This window comes from Stegodyphus dumicola, chromosome 9, assembly GCF_044657685.1.
Source record: "Stegodyphus dumicola isolate Sdum_Otavi_A_Nest chromosome 9, ASM4465768v1".
Classification (NCBI taxonomy): domain Eukaryota; kingdom Metazoa; phylum Arthropoda; class Arachnida; order Araneae; family Eresidae; genus Stegodyphus; species Stegodyphus dumicola.
The window spans coordinates 60,639,299-60,655,963 of record NC_140776.1 but is presented as its reverse complement, the minus strand read 5'-3'; the positions used below and the strand labels follow the sequence as shown (position 1 = coordinate 60,655,963).

Here is a 16,665-nt window from a genome sequence, read left to right as displayed (position 1 = left end):
ATGTAGATTTGTATAGCAATAATAAACAATATTTCAATCTATGCAACACCTAAGCTATCATTTTTCAAGGATATTTTTTATTCCAGCATATCACCTATATAATTAAATGAACTTTCAAAAAATCTGTGGTAGCAAATTAAAATAGGTTCAATCAATTTTGTTAATTCTGAATATTTCTGCTTTACATCTTCTTTCAGTCTCAATAATTCAGCCTAAAACCTTACATTCTCTTCCCTCCCCTTTTTTTCTTCTGTATAAGGTAAACAGAATAAACAATATTTCAATCTGTGCAACACCTAAGCTATCATTTTTCAAGGATATTCTTTATTCCAGCATAATATCACCCATATAATTAAATAAAGTTTCAACAAATCTGTGGTAGCAAATTAAAACAGGTTCAATCAATTTTGATAATTCTGAGTATTTCTGCTTTACATCTTCTTTCAGTCTCAATAATTCAGCCTAAAACCTTACATTCTCTTCCCTACCCTTTTTACTTCCTTGTACGAAGTAAAAAGAAAGCATTGTAATCGCGAAAAGTTTCAGGCAGCATATTTCAACGAAAATATCCATTTTGACCGCTATCGAATGCAATTTAACGATGCTTTTGCATGACATCTGTATGTATGGACAGAATAAAAGACTCGTTTCCTCCAAAAAAATTATAAAACTGCTTTAAAATGAATTCTGAAGAGAATTTTTCGTGGCGTTTGTACGAACGTATGTATCTTGCATAACTCAAAAACGAGTAGCCTCAGAATGTTGAAATTTTGTATATAGGACTGCTATAACATGTAGACGTGCACCTCATATTTTGGTTGCAATCGGCCGCACCAAACATATATAAATATATTTATATATATATCCACTCTGTTACCTGGCTCAGTGATCTCAGTTTCTTTACTCTTATATGTTTGTAAATTGTAAATTTTTTGCTTTAAAAATGATTGAATTATGTTGTTCTTATCTTCCGGTTAAGGTTTTTATCCCTTTAGTAAATCTGTATGCAATATTTTTAGAATTATCAACAATTTTAAAGTTGTTTAAGTGCTGCTAAGCCTAATAATTTTTTTGATGGCGGACATTTGAAACAGCAGACTAGTGGATTTGTTGCCAATATAGAGAAGCTTAGCTTTGCAACAACAAAGATAACGTGTTCATTTATTATTGCGAATAAAATCATGCTTAATCCTTTCTGGAATTTTTTCGAGGAAATAAGAATTTAAGATTTACTTCGTAATTTTTAATACAGATATTTTAAGTTTTTATGCATTTTTGCCTTCTCGCAAAGTGAGAACTGAATTAATTTAATGAGAAATACTCAATCGTCTGTGAAAAACTGTTTCTTTATTATGCGAGTTACTGACTTTTGAACAAATCATTTTATTACACAGAATATTTTGATGATATTATTTTGAATTGAAACAAGCAAGGCTCAAAAAGAGAAAAAATCACATAATAAAGAAAAAAAAAATTATAGTCTATGTTTCAACATTTGTGGGGGACTTAAAAAAATTATAGTCTATGTTTCAACATTTAAGTTTTATCATTAAATAGAGATCACACCCACTGTTCAAAACATCAGGGTTTATTCCCCGGTTCACTGAAGAAAAGGTAAACAGGATAAGTACATACAGATGAACTGGGTATGTTTCGTTGAGGAATCACAACACTGGTTCCAGTATGGACAGGCAAAAGACACAGCTGACCACATATGTGCGGTCACTTTAGATAAGTCCAGGTCTAATTGCCTACGCACGACCAGTAAGCGTCTTGTTGCAGCTCCTTCTCGAGCGTTCTGCAAGACCACTTTTGTCTGACTTTCCATACTAAGTGCCTTCTGTTTACCTGGATGGTTTCTACCGTAAATGTAGACAACACCATCTGTTGCTTCGTTGAGGCACTAACCCCACATATTTAGTACTAGATTTACACAAATAAATTAAAAAATACAAGGGTCTGAAAACAAATTTCAACCACTGTATATTATTAGATACAATAACACACCGAATAAATACTAATTCAGAAGTCAAACAACAAAAATCAGCGTTATACCTACAAAAATTTTTCACAGGACTAGTTTCGATGGTTTTACCGAACCATCATCTTCAGCTGCAAAACCGCAAATGAACAAGATAGGAAATAATGATTAATTAATAATTTGAATAATGATTAATTGTTCATTTGCGGTTTTGCAGCTGAAGATGATGGTTCGGTAAAACCATCGAAACTAGTCCTGTGAAAAATTTTTGTAGGTATAACGCTGATTTTTATCGTTTGACTTCTGAATCACTGTATATTATATTATCCATTAGAGATGTTAAATTCATTCTTTTAAGAAACTCAATTAGGGTTGCGACCATCCAGTTACATTTCCCGCCAATGTTTATTTTGATGCTAAGTGGTACTCCATTAACAAAAAAATACCATAACTATTAATCTGTTTCATTTCTAGCAGCACAATTTTTAAGCATTAGAATTCAAAATGTTTTGATTATTATTTTTCCCTTCTAAAAAACTTAATAGGACCAAGGAGTTTGGAAGTTGATGAAAGCATGGCATTTCTTCAGAAATATGGCATTTTACTCAACAGTACAGAATACAAAAATTTGTATTCTTTGAAGTTGTACTTCTTAAATGGTCCAAATTTCTGCAATTCTTTGATTTTTGCTTAAAATGGAAACAAATTACTGTGTATATGAAAACAGCAATTAAAAAAAGTTAGATAAGGATTTCTTGTAAAAGAAATATCTTATATTTTATAACGGATATTTCTTGTTTTTAAAAAAAAAATTTATTGCTATATAATTTTATTTATTAAATCGTGCTGCTTACAATATTAAAAAATTAAGAAAGATATAACATTAATGCATAAAATAAATATCTATGTAGGTCACTCTGAAATTTTTCAAATACACAGAGATGATAAGTGGTAGAAAAATATTAATAGCTAGATTTGAAAATATGAACTATTTTAGCCTAACAGGCAACTTTTTATTGGCCATTGCAAGCAAATCAGCATAGAATAAATTTTAGGCAGAAGGAAAAACAGAATTGACGCAAGAACATTATAATGCTATGATTTTTCTATGGTTTTGAAGTAGGATTAAATCAAGAAGAACACATTCAGGTTGATCTTTACAATATGGTAACTGGTAGTTTGGCGACATTTTGGAGGCGATAAAGGTTACTACCTGGGACTTTGGTAATAATGTGAGCAGTACTCAGTTCCAATTACGCATTATTTTGTGTGAGGGAAATGAGAGATCATGGGGTATGTCATGTGATATTAATGGACGAATTACAGTTCTTTAATCGGAAAAGGGGGGAAATCGGGAAAAAATTTGGAAATTTTGTATTTGGCTTTATTCTGTGTTGTGTGAAACAGTGTTCGTGAATTTTTGGATCCCATGGCCGTAACTAAAGTGAATTCGAAATGGGTATTTATGTATGTATTAATTTAATGTATGTGCTCATTTATATTTTAAGTAGTGTTTTTGAATTTAATTATATTTTAATGAAATGATAGTTATTTTGTGAATTTTATGTTTGTAGGAATTTGGTATACGTTTTAGTTAAAGTAAACGTGCATGGAAATAATTAAAATATTTGACACTAAGTATTTGGAATGTTTGCGGTATGAATTCGTTGGTGACGTGTATAATATAATAAATAATTTAGAGGTAAAAGTTTTTGGATATTTTATCTATTTTATACGTAGAAATGTTCATATTTGGTAAGGGTATATACTTTTTCGTTATTAGGTAATTTCATATATGTTCTTTTTACCGGGTTTAAAGATTCAGAAAATTGTTATGTATTTTCGTGAAATTTTTCTAATTTATGAGAAAAAAGCAGTGTACATGGATATAGTGAAGAGTGTGCACAATGCCATTTTTGTGCAATTCTGGGATGTTTTTTTAAGTAAAAATAAGTCGACGTGTACATGGTTTAGTGATATTTTAATTAAATGATAGTTATTTTGTGAATTTTATGTTTGTAGGAATTTGGTACACGTTTAAGTTGAAGTAAATGTGCATGGAAATAATTTAAATTTTTGATACTAAGTATTTGTAATGCTTGCGGTATGAATTCGTTGGTGACGTGTATAATGTAATAGATGATTTAGAGGTAAAAGTTTTTGGATATTTTATTTATTTATATGTGGAAATGTTCATATTTGGAAAGGGTAAATACTTTTTCGCGATCAGGTAATTTCATATATGTTCTTTTTACCGGGTTTAAAGATTGAGAAAATTGTCATGTATTTTCGTGAAATTTTTCTAATTTATGAGAAAAAAGCAGTGTACATGGATATAGTGAAGAGTGTGCGCAATGCCATTTTTGTGCAATTCTGGGATGTTTTTTTAAGTAAAAATAAGTCGACGTGTACATGGTTTAGTGATATTTTAATTAAATGATAGTTATTTTGTGAATTTTATGTTTGTAGGAATTTGGTACACGTTTAAGTTGAAGTAAACGTGCATGGAAATAATTTAAATTTTTGATACTAAGTATTTGTAATGCTTGCAGTATGAATTCGTTGGTGACGTGTATAATGTAATAGACGATTTAGAGGTAAAAGTTTTTGGATATTTTATTTATTTATATGTGGAAATGTTCATATTTGGAAAGGGTAAATACTTTTTCGCGATCAGGTAATTTCATATATGTTCTTTTTACCGGTTTAAAGATTGAGAAAATTGTCATGTATTTTCGTAAAATTTTTCTAATTTATGAGAAAAAAGCAGTGTACATGGATATACAGTCAAAAGTCGTTAATTCGGACACCCATAATTCGGAATGATCTATAATCCGGACATCAAAACTAAAAACTTTCTGCGCATGCGCCACGTTGACACATGCGCAGAGGCGTTCACGCGTGCGCGTAAGACCTTTTACGACTGCGCATATGAGTGTGCGCAAGTGCAGAATACGTTTTTGCGTGCGCATTTTATGTATAATGGATGTATAAGCTAAAATTATCTAATTATCTATTTCAGTTAATGTTGATGATTGCGTTGTTCCTTAATTTTCGAATTGCATCCGGCTTATTATTTTTTGCAGACTGTAAGAGCAATTTTATAAAAGTAAGCTTAAACTTTCGATTATATCAAATAGAATTTCCAATATATATTTGTTAATATGTAAAGGATCTAAAGCGAAAGTATGTTTTGAAATCCGAAATCTATTTATCAATTTCACGCTGCTCGGCGGCGGGCGCCTAATGAATTGGAAGTTGATTTGTCAGCACTATCCTTATCTTCAGCGCAGATGTTTTTATTTTATTTGGCTTATAATTCCTTACCAAATGTAGTATTTCATCTCTATATGCTCCGTCTTTGATATGATTTAAAACAAGTTCCTCGTCATTATAATTCGCTTCCGATAGCGAAGAAAAGTGACAGAGGTTATTGAAAACAAAAAAATTTCGATTGACAAATTAGTCGGTGTTCTTGACACAGCAATTATAGGACTTGAACCGCGGAACTTTGTGACTGAACAAGATATTATTTCTGTTTAATAGAATTAAAGAGAAAGTATTATCACATGAAACGAAGCAAAACAACTTACGTTGAAAGAAATGTTTAATAAAGTAAACAAATAAATATTAAGCTTTTTCTTTTTGCAAATTTTGATACCCTTTAGATCATAATTGTTCTTTATTTCATAAATTACGGTTTCATATTTTTAATTTTAGAATTTCTGCATGCCATCTTACGAGATTTAAACTGATGATCTATAATCCGGAAAAATCGATAATCCGGAATCGCCGAAGTCCCGACGAGTCCGGATTAACGACTTTTGACTGTAGTGAAGAGTGTGCGCAATGCCATTTTTGTGCAATTCTGGAATGTTTTTTTAAGTAAAAATAAGTCGGCGTGTACATGGTTTATGTGTATGTGTTATTTTGAAAAACGCGTAAGGAGTATGGTATTGTGCGCTTTTTCCCAATTTTGCAGTGAATATTTGTCATGATTAAGCAGTTTTGTTTGATAAAATTTCTAGCGTAAGTGTAATTCGGCTAGTAGATTGTTGGAAGAAGTGTTCAGTAGATAAAAAGAAAAGAAACATGTCTTTACTTCGTGAAGACAAAATGGTGGCGGGGAAAAAAAATAGAGGGTTGCTGTAGGAGAGTTGGTCGCCAAATTTTCGCCAAAAAATCACCAAGTTACCATAATGTAAAGATCAACCCACATTCAAAATCTACAATTATTATTTTAAAATGCAGGTCCATTTTGTGCTACCGTATTCAGATGGTTTGCAGAATTTCACAGAGGTTGCAACTCTCTTTGGGATGAAGGTCACACAGGAAGACACTTGTCAGCAGCAATCACAGATAAAGTGTCTGCCAGACAGAAAATGCTAATTCATGATAACTGCTGCACCAACCAAATGATACAGAAAGAACTTAACATTGGTTTCACTGCCATACATAAAATTATTCATGAAGAACTGCATAAGAAAAAAACAAGTTTGCCACTGGATTTCCCATAATTTAACTTTATTAACCATTACTGAGCATCAAAAAGAGAAGCATGTCAGAACCAGTAAAGAAACCCTTAAATTATTTAAAGACAGTCGTCACTGCATTATTTCTAAAATCATAACTTGTGATGAAATGTACAGACCACTTTCCAATGTTCCAACAAATCAAGAAATTAAAGTACGAGTCTTTGAAGATGATCCTACAGCCACACATGTTGAAAAGACAACGTATCATGGTAAAAGTAATGTATGCCGCTTTCTTCAAAAGTACAGAAATGGTCAAAGTCATCAAGCTGAAAGGACAGAAGACAGCCACAGCTAACGGTACACCACTAAGTGTCTTCCGGAAATTCTTCAAGTGAATGCTAGAGGACTTATGCTCCACGATAACAATGCATCTCTTCATTCAGCAAGATTAACGGTTGAGTTTTTTTTAAAAAAAACATATAGAATATCCAGCCCATTCACCTGATCTAGCTATGTTTGATTTTTGGTTACTTTTTAATCTAAAAAAGAACTTATGTGGATGTCATTCTTTCCAAACATGAGATTGATGAGGTTATAAACGCACTTTTTTCATCAATTCCATGAATGGCTTGAGGCATTTAATCTTTGGAAAATTCAAGTACAGAAATGCACTGATGCTGGAGGAGACTAATTTGAACACTCCTAAAATTTTGTAAGTATAATTTTCAAAACCTATGTATATCTCAAAAATTTTCAGAGTGATCCCTGTATTATTAATACTAGTCTGTTTAATCATTTACTACCATAAAATAAACATAAATGTATTACAGAATGGTAAATTTTCTAATATTGATTAATAATTTTTCCAATTAACACTTGCAGATTTTATTTGGAATCACTGGTATATGAAATACTGAAAGAAATATTAAGATAAATCATATCTTCCTAAAATTATATATAATACATATTATACCAGTGGTTGCGAACCATTTTGGGGCCGTGTGCCATTCCGTTTAAGATACTAAATTAAAATTATTCATAAATTACCTCAAAATGCTTAGATCTAAAAACTGGAATCAATTTAACAATGAAAGTTGTTTTGATTCGAAATCAGACTTCACTTTATATCCACTTTACTTCATTTACAAGCACATACAGATAAATGTGATTTTTTACATGTAGACTTTAAAGATAAAGTGATCCGTACATCTTAATGATGAAGAAACATTCAGTATTTCAGTAACATAACTAAGTTAACTGCTGCTTGCTTAGAAGAAAAGGAATTTCCCTTTCCCCGATCACAACATTCGAAACTGGTTGCCAGATTCATACATCAAACAAAATTACAAAACAAACTCTTAAATAATAATAAACGGAAAATGCTAAACTTAATAGGAATCACAACAAAAGTATTAAAACTCACAGGCAGCTTGCAATAAATTTGAATTGGTTTAGCAAACATTAGCTGCTTCAACTTTGGCATATTCTTTACCATGTAACAAATAATATGATTGGCCCAAACAATTGAAACATCATAAATTAAGTCAATAAATACACTACTCGACATTGAAAATGCAACACCAAGAAGGAGTGGTCAGAAAGTGATGAAATTTGGAAAAAAGACAGAGACAGCAAGCAGCAATAAGTGATCTTTATTTCAAAATGATAGTCAGAATACAGAGTGAGAACGGCGTCGGCTCAGTAGGATAGTGATAGTGACGGAGGACGTGGCCACCACCCCTTTACTATTAAGTTAATTAGCATATAGGGCCACGTCCGCCCTTATAAAGAGTAAAGCCAGAGAGGCTACATGGGAGGCTTGCACAAGGCGCCCAAACCCAACGCCTGGACCATCCGGTTGGCAGTTCCGCGAACCAAATGCCACCGGGTAGACACCCGTCCAAAGTGCCTGGGTCCAGTGATTTTGAATTTTCAAGAATAGCATTGTACATGGCTAAACAAGGGCAGATATACATTAGTAGTTATTTACATGCTTCTGTTAATACATATTTGCTGACATGCAATCCAGCACTGTTACATACATATACTTTCTAAATACCTACATGACATTACCTTAATTTGCTTTGGAATAATAAGACAGAGCTAGTATATACACTTAGCACAATAAAAATAAAAATATAATAATAATAATAATAATAATAATAATAATAATAATAATAACATACATTAGGACACGCTTGCCCACACTATATACACACATCGCAGACATACCTAGATTACTTATGCTTGAATGATACTGATTTACATTGAAATTTGCTGACATACTGAACAGTTATATTTACACATGGCATAAGTCTGGACCCATGTCCATTAGCTTATCAAGTATATGAGTAATTTTGTTGGTCTGGTGTCGTTGCTTGACCATAAATCTGTTGAATGCCTCCCTGTTCGTCTGCGGGAACGGAATGTGCATTCCCTTCGTGAGAGGACATTCATGAACGTAGTGTTCTGCTGTGCCCAGATTGCCGCAGCAGCACTGATCCGAATTGGAGATTCCAAATCTCTCAAAATATACTTGAAAGGGCACATGCCCTGTGATGTAATACACCATTTGTGGCCGTGCAACCAGTAGTTCCCTATCTACTTTAAGCAGAAATGTATGCGCTCGGCGGCCTGTGTCTTCGTTGTCCCACGCAGCCTGCCAGAGTGCTAGAGCTGTGGCGCGCAGATTCCGTTTTAAATGAGAAACCGGCCATGGGATTTGTACTGGGACTGCTTCGACATTATGGGCTGCTTCTTTTGCAAGCCGATCTGCAGTCTCATTACCATGATTCCCGATATGGGCTTTCGTCCATTCTAGATTAATTTTTAATTCTTTATGAGCACGGGAAGTATTCCTGAATAGCTGCTATTATTGGAGAACTGTGGGTGGGGTTATGGATGGCGCATAACGTAGACAGGCTGTCTGTTATTATGTAACTATTGTATAGCCTCTGCTGAATTATCGCTTGCAGTGCATAGCTTATAGCTGTGGCCTCGCTTTGGAAGACACTATTGTGCGCTTCCAGATGCCCCTTCCATTGGCTTACTATTCTACCCTCTTTAAGTGCTGCATATGCACAGCCCACACTGTCGTCTATTTTAGATCCATCCGTATAAATAGGTAACATCTATGTTCGTGGATCTTGTGGTCTGCTTTAGGTTGACATTAACACCCCGTCCTTGCAAAGACGGGTGCCTGTCAAGGCTGATGACTGCTCTTTTGAGGTTATCTGCAGTAAACACCTCTTCCCCAAATTGCGTTGTTTGGCCGAGTTGCTTGACTATCTGGTACGTAGCTTCCTTCTCGACACTAATGGACAAGGGTAGTATGCCAGCCAGGACTGCCAGTGCATTGGTCGGGGAAGTTCTAAATGCTCTCGTGATATTTAATAAAAACAGCCGTTGGATGCTTTGCAAATGCTTTACTTTTCTGCCCTGCATCGGTAAGGCCCAGACAGCTGCTCCATACGTCACGATCTTCTCAGTGATGGTGTTATAGAAGATCTTGAGGATATGGGGGTTGAGACCCCAGCGATATCCTTTCATCATCTTGAGCTGCTGAGCGATGCTTGCTGTGCGCTGTTTTAGGGAGAGCACATGCGCTATCCAATTCAGTTTGTCATCAAATATTATTCCCAAGTATTTGAGTTCTCGCTTGATTGCAAGTCGTTTCCCATTGAGCGTGATGCGTGGTTGTCGCGTTAGGGAGCCTCCCTTTTTTGGAATCAATAAAACTTGGAATTTTTCTTCGGCAATCTACAACTTCAGCGTTGCACATCGCTCCTGAAAGAGGTCGCAGGATTCTTGGCAGTTTCTCTGCAATTGCTCTCTAGTGGGGCCTTGTACTATTAGTGCTGTGTCATCGGCATATGCAACTATTTTCATGTGACTTGGCCACGACTGTGTGTGATACTATTGTACGTTAAGTTCCATAGGAAGGGTCCCGCGCAGGAACCCTGCGGACATCCCCTTGTTTGATTATTTTGTAGTATGCCACTATTATGCTGCAGAATTAGTTTTTGTTCTGCGAGATAGTTCTCCAGTGTCCAATAGATATTCTGTGGACAGCGTGAGTTCCTTAGTGCCCGTAGGATTGCCGGCCACCACAACGTGTCAAAGGCACTTATCAGATCGACTGAGATGAACGCGGTGTGATGACCGGACAATCTGTTTTGTAGGAGACATTCTTTAAGCTTCATGAGAGCATGGACGGTGGATCTGCCTGTACGGAACCCATATTGATCCTCTCTCAGGTAATTACTAGAGTGCAAGTGATGTCGGAGCCTGTTCACTAGCAACTTTTCAAATGTCTTACCAAGTGCTGATAGTAAGCATATTGGTCTGTAGGCATCCGCTCTTTTCGGATCCTTGTTCTTTTTAAAGAAGAATTACTTGGCCGATCTTGAAGCACCTGGGGAACGTGCCGGTACTTAGTAGCTTGTTGAATAGCTGTCGAAATAGATTGATATTCGAACGCACAATGAGTTTAATTATACGATAGTCTACTCCGTCCGGCCCAGGTGCTTTCTTTTGCGGTAGGCACTTTAAGACGTGCAATATTTCTTGTTTTGTGAAACAAGCATCTTCTGCAGTATCAATGTCCGAGGTATCATATCGGATTATTCTATGTGCTTGCGTGTCTTCGGAGGGGTCGTCTGTGGCGAAGACCGCCTTCAAGATTTCTGCAAGCATGGTCTCTGTGAGTTTATTGGAGATCTCTGGGACAGGTAGCAGATGGAAGGAGGCGGGTTTGAAAAGCTTACACGTGGCAATCTTGTGGTGTATGCCATATATTTCAGTATTTTCCGTGCAAAATTTTCTCCAGCTTTCCAGTTTGGCCTGTAGGATCATTTTCTTATATTTTGCTCTTTCCTGTTGAAAGGTGATGAGCGTATTAGAAGAAATATTGTGACGCCGCTCCTGCTTAAGACGGCGTCTAAGGGCGCGAACTTTCTGCTGTTGTTCTCTGAGATGACTGCTCCACCAGTTTAGATTTGAGATCTTTTTGGTTGTTCTGGTTGGCAACAGTTCATTACAAACTGTTCTTATGGTGGACATTATGTCACTCGTGATAACTTGTAAGGCTTCGGTGGTAGTTGCTTGTTCGATCAACTCTGCGAAGTGGGCAAGTTGGGATTTAATGGCTGCAGCAAATGTCCTTACTTTATTACCTGGCAAGTTATACCTTTTAATTATCGAGGTGGCTGTCTCACTGGCGATAGAAAATCAAATATAATTGTGGTCTGAAAGGCTTAAGCCTTCCACGACCATCCAATCCTGAATCTTTTGCACAATTTGCGATGTTGCTACTGTAAGGTCAGGCTATCCCTGTGAGTGGACGCGATCGAAGATGGGTGCAGCATCATGATGATTAAGTATGCTCATATTTTGACTAGAAAAGAAATCTTCTAGCATCCGGCCTTTAGGATCAGTGCTGGCATATCCCCATGTGGAACTGTGGGCGTTGAAATCCCCAGCACATAAGATGTTATGGGACCTGTACCGCTGAAGTAGTTGCTGCATTCGCTGGATAGTTGCATCTATATTAGCTGTCGGAGGGGAGTATAGTGAGACCAAGAGAACCGTTATGTTGTGCATCTCAAGAAGAATAGCCCCGAAGTCTCTTTCTGTGGTGATGATAACCGGTGTCCACGCTGGGTTGCAAATGATCAGTATTGCACGGGGTGAATCGTTAACATCTTTTTTTTTGGTACACTGTCCATTGTAGAGGATAGCCTACCGCTTTTCCCTTCAAGCAGTATGGTTCTTGGGCAAATATTAGATCAACCCCTTCAGTTGCGGCATATGCGGCAGCTTGTGCCGTGGCTGCTTTGGCATGTTGCAGATTAATCTGAAGGCACCTTATTGGTGTTTGAACTGGGATCGTGTCCGTATTAATGTCTGTTGTCAGTGCAGCGTCCAGTTGCTGAGGTGGCTGGGTTAGACTATTACTGGTATGAGGTGCAGAAGTAACTGAAGGCTGTGACGTACTTGCTTCTGTATGGGTGTTCACAGACACTTTCTCTTCAGTATTCCGTTGCGCTACGAACGTTGTCAACTGCCCGTTGATAAATTGCGCATTCTGCTGCATAGGCAGGGTGGTGGAAATTGTATCTGGTACCCAAACTGTAATTTGTGTCTCCGCAATTAATGCATGATGGTTGGTCTCCAGTGCAGTCTCTGGTTGCGTGAGCGCCGGAGCAGAAACCGCAGAAGATTTTGGAGGACATGCACACGTCCTGGCTGTGTCCAAACTGTTGACAGCGATAGCATCTTCGTACTCCAAAGAACTCGGAGATGCCATGCGCCTGCCATGCCATGAATATGCGCTTTGTCTTGATTGCTGCAGCAAATCCTTCTGTGGAGCACTCGACGATCCATTTGACCCTCTGTGGGCGTTGCTCACGCAGACAGAAGAGAATCTTGAAATGCAGGTCGGAGATTCCTGCTGTCGTGCTGAGCTCAGAGATGAGCTCCTCTGGCTTGGTATGCTCCCCGACATTGTGTACTGCTATTCTTGGTTGACGTGGCTGTTTCCTCTGTATATCTATATCGATGTCTGCTTTTTGAAGATGGTCCTTTAACTTGTCAACTTCTTCGGGGGTATCACAATAGACTTCCAGACCTCCTTGCGGGGCGGGCTGTATTCTCCGTACTGCTACGGGGATTTTGTCCAAAGGGACCTTGTCTTGTAGAGCTCTCCGCAAATCGTCTGTTGGCCTTTTGGTTTTTGGTTTAATCACGAGACTGGGCTTACTGTTCTTGCGCATGGCCTCTGCAAAGCTTTGCGGTGTACTGTTTACTGTTTGCGGAGGGGCCTGCTCACAGGCGGGCTGTTGCGCAGATGGAGAGGGAGTATGCACTGTACCACAGCAAACAAAAGTAGAGGTATTGGTACCTGCCTCTATTGCTGGCGGTTTGGGGTGATACTCTGGACCCTCTAAGGCAACGCCTTGGAGCACAGATAATGCGTCCTTCAGTCTATTCCTTAAATCTTGAGGGAGAAGGTATCTACCTCCTCGGCTTGTATCGGTGATATTCCGGATCTCATTGGCTAGTGCAGCGATCTTTTCTGGCGTTGTCCGATCGGACTCTAGCAATTCTGCTGAATTAAGCTGTGTTGAATTACTGGCTTCCTCTGGGAGCTTGGACTGGCGTGTCATGTCCCAAGTAGAAGCGTGATCCTTTAAATTGACACTATGGGAGTCACTGGGTAACACGTATAATGCACTATTGAAATCACTCTTGACACTGATGCGTACACTAAAATACGCTTATTTCAGCGTTGTATGCACTTAAAAACAATGTACGATACTATTCACACTAGCTATGACACTAGTGTCGCACTTTAAATCACTGAAGAGAAAACTAACTTCACTGAAACAAAGCCTAGCGTTGCTTGGTCACTGCAACAAACACTATATTTCTAGCTGAGGGCTTTAACTAGTGGCCATGCACTATTCATTCGCTTAAAGACACTGAAATTGATATTGGAACAATTTGCATGTATTTACACTTGTGATGCACTGTATCACACTGAAATGTATAATAACTTTCACTGAGATGCACTAACGTTGCTTGAACACTGAACTAAATTACGCACTATACCGACGCTTTGACTAGGGGCTGGGCACGATTAATTCACTTATTAGCACTGTTGTTGACACAATTTGCACATATAAGCACTAACGAAGCTTCAATCGTTGAGCTATAGCACACACTTATCATGAACTGAAGACTGGTGGTTATGCACTATCAGCTCACATTGTAACACTGGATGTGACTCTAAATAACGCTTGTAAATTGACGTTTAATCACTGAATTAGCACACACAGTACATTAAACACTTTCACTGTAAAGAACACTGTTTCACTCAGCACTGTAATAAATTTGTAAAAAGAATGGCACTTAAATACCTTGTGTAATTACACGTATTATCTTATTTATGCCAACGTAGAGACTCTAATTGTACACTATGTGATAGTTTGTCTGGTTCACAGGAAATTACAATCTGGTATACTTAAATATTTACTCATAACACAAAGTAAACATGTAAATAGCACTAAGAGTTAGAAAATTACTACAATTTAACTGAGGATTGCTAATTGAATAGGACTAATTAATACTAATTAAATTAAAGTACCGAATATCTGGTAAACAGTCACTTAAATACTGTAAAATCTGAGTGAATACAAGATGCAAAAATCAGAGTTATATAGGTATGAAGTACAATAATCAAAATCAGCACTGTTAATTAGCTTAATTAGAGGCGGTTAATCAACGGTGAAACACTTTTAAATCTGTAGCCTGAAAACACATAAATACATGGTAACAGATACTTGTTAAATTTGGCCAGAGTACTAGAACTGTTATAAGGATACTGTTATTTTGTCAGTTAATTAACAGTAATTAATTAGAATAGAGAACTGAACGACAAGAATTAAGAGTCTAAAAGTACCTAGGTCAAACTTGGGTCTGTAACACTGTTGTTGACACAATTTGCACATATAAGCACTAACGAAGCTTCAATCGTTGAGCTATAGCTAATATATATTAAAGTACTAGTTAAGAATTATTACCAGAAGTTAAGATTTAGGTAGGTTGCAATTAAAATTATTTAGTTACTTAATCAGCACTTAAAGCCTACCTTAGCCGATATCGCTTCTCTGTTGTCTTGGTCTGCTTCTACGAGGGCTATCCAGAAAGTAGATTACGTTTTGGAATAAAAAAATAAACAAAGTATAGGAAACAAATTTTATTATATACAGATGAAAGCCACACTCAAATACTACTTTTCTACATAGTCACCATATAAATTAAGGCATTTATCGTAGCGATGTACGAGCTTGGAAATTCCTTCGTCGAAAAATTCGGCCGCCTGCGCCTTCAACCACTTCGTTACCTCTTCTTGCCTTCCATCTTGCACAAAACTTGTGGTAACCAAGCTTTTCGCTGATGATTTCGTGCAACAAACTTCGCAAAATTTGTGGAAAACTCAAAGAAAGTTCCGTTATTGTGAAATTTCGATTTTCACGGACTTTAGCATCGACTTTTTCGAGAAGTTCGGCGGTCACTATGCTGGGTCTCCCACTTCGATCTTCGTCGTGAACATTGGTTCGGCCATTTTGAAATCTTATGACCCACTGACGCACTCCACCTTCAGTGATAATGTTGTCCCCATACACTTCACGAAGCTGCCGATAGATTTCTATCAGTTTACAGTTTTTTGCAGTCAGAAACCTTATTACTGAGCGCACCTCGCAGCTCACGGGATTTTCAATTAACGCAGACATTTCAAACCGTCACAGTATCTGAACGGAGCACAGCACGAACCTCTCACTAGCACGGCTAGATGCAGACTGAGCTGCGCAATGCTCTGACCCCAAGATGGCCGCGCTAGCCCCGCCCCTAGCGGACACAGACGGAAACGTAATCTACTTCCTGGATGGCCCTCGTATATACACGTAATCAAACAAATAGCACACGCACAAAATATTCACCACACCTTTGCATGTAAACAATATCGCGCAGTTATCAAAATTCAAAGTTCGGAATTAGCACAAAATTGTTATCTCGGGTTATACACGTCCGATAATTAAGAAAGATATGTCTCTGTGATCCTTGACACTTCAGAAATCCGAATCCGTTAGTTCCAACTAGCTGCTTTAATTAGTTGACTAATTAGCAAAATTAGGCAAGGAGTCCCAGTCCTTTCTCCTTCCTTTGTTAGATGAAGAATGAAGGACTTCAACGGGGGGTCAATGGAATGCGGATGATTGTTGTACGGGTGTTGAAACATTGGAAAGATCAGGGGTCATGGGAACCACGTGGCTGTAAATTCGCTTAGTTTAAGAATTAATTACTCCCGTTCTTTATCGGGCTTGTAATTAGCATCAAAATTCTCCTTGGGAAATCCTCTTTCCAATGATATCCAATTTAATAAGCGTCGGCTTCCAATGGCTGCTCGGCTATCGCTTGAAGACTGCTAACTGGAATCACCACGCTGAACGTATTGCTATAAATATTAATTACTTCGTAATTAATTAACCGTTTGACGTACATCCAAAAATTCGGTATCCGAGTATTCATCAAGCTGTTATCTATCCGATGCAGGTTGTTTCAGAACCTGAAAATAAAAATTTCCGCTACTACGGAGAAAAAACACGGAGCTGCAAAAACACGACCTGCTCCTGGCTCTCGGAATCG

General features: G+C 37.3%; 1 protein-coding gene across 2 annotated transcripts in view; it reads right to left on the bottom strand.

The window, feature by feature from the left end:
* The window catches only part of noi (splicing factor 3a subunit 3 noi), an 88,298-nt gene that overhangs the window by 36,258 nt on the left and 35,375 nt on the right, over positions 1 to 16,665 (bottom strand). The window lies entirely within an intron of this gene.